General features: G+C 64.3%; 1 non-coding gene across 1 annotated transcript; it reads left to right on the forward strand.

Annotated features, from left to right (window-relative positions):
* The first annotated feature begins 295 nt into the window (after positions 1-295).
* On the forward strand, positions 296-414 carry LOC131872652 (5S ribosomal RNA). Its single transcript, XR_009370768.1, has one exon. It is a non-coding gene; the product is annotated as a 5S ribosomal RNA (ribosomal RNA).
* The last annotated feature ends 507 nt before the right edge of the window (positions 415-921 follow it).

Below are 921 nucleotides of genomic sequence, written 5' to 3' on the forward strand. Positions count from 1 at the left end.
GGTGCACTCGGCCCACATGTGAGCGCAGGTCGTTGCGCCCGAGGTGGTGTGTGGGCACCGCGTTGCAGACGGGACACTGCACGCACACGACGCCCCCTCCAGGTGCACGCACGTAGGCCGGGCCGGGTGCACACCCGACGCCCTAGCAAGGTGCGCGCACCCGGGCAGGGCTCACACTTGGCGAACGGGGCGCACTTCGCGAGGGAGGGTGTGCACCTCGACGGGGGTGGGTGGCCGGGGTGGATTCGCACGTGGGTCGCGGTTTGCTAAGTACACACTGCGACAAGCTCATAACGGGTGCGATCATACCAGCATTAGTGCACCGGATCCCATCAGAACTCCGCAGTTAAGCGCGCTTGGGCCGGAGTAGTACTGGGATGGGTGACCTCCCGGGAAGTCCCGGTGTTGCACCCTTTTTTAGTTTTTCGCCGGGCGTCGCAATGCTATTTGAATAAACCTTTTGCCCGTTTGCGTTCTCGTCGGGGCCGGGCCGGGCCGGGGTGCGCTGCCCGCACTACCGCGCGCGCGGGGGCGACACCGAGCGCGCACCCGAGGCACCCCGAGCACACAGGCCACGGTGCAACCCGGGCGTTGTGCGCGCACCCCGGTGCGCCCGAGGTGCTGCGCGCGCACCCAGGTGAAATCGGTGTGCACCTCGGCCAGTGCGCGCTCGGTCGAGTCGCGCACGTTGGCCAAGGTGCACGGTGATGTTTCTTACTCTAAGGTTCCGCACCAGACGCCCGGGACAGGTGAGCGAAGCTGGGCGGGGCCGGGTGCGCGGCCGGGGCAGGTGCACGCAGCTGGAGAGAGCTTTGGAGCACACTTCGGAGCGCACCAATGATGCGCTCCATTCAAAAGTTTCCTGAAAAGGCAAAAAAAGTTGAGATTATAGAATTTCCCACTTGAGAGATTGTAAAAAAA

The sequence above is a fragment of the Cryptomeria japonica genome, unplaced genomic scaffold (assembly GCF_030272615.1).
Source record: "Cryptomeria japonica unplaced genomic scaffold, Sugi_1.0 HiC_scaffold_713, whole genome shotgun sequence".
NCBI classification, from domain to species: Eukaryota; Viridiplantae; Streptophyta; class Pinopsida; order Cupressales; family Cupressaceae; genus Cryptomeria; species Cryptomeria japonica.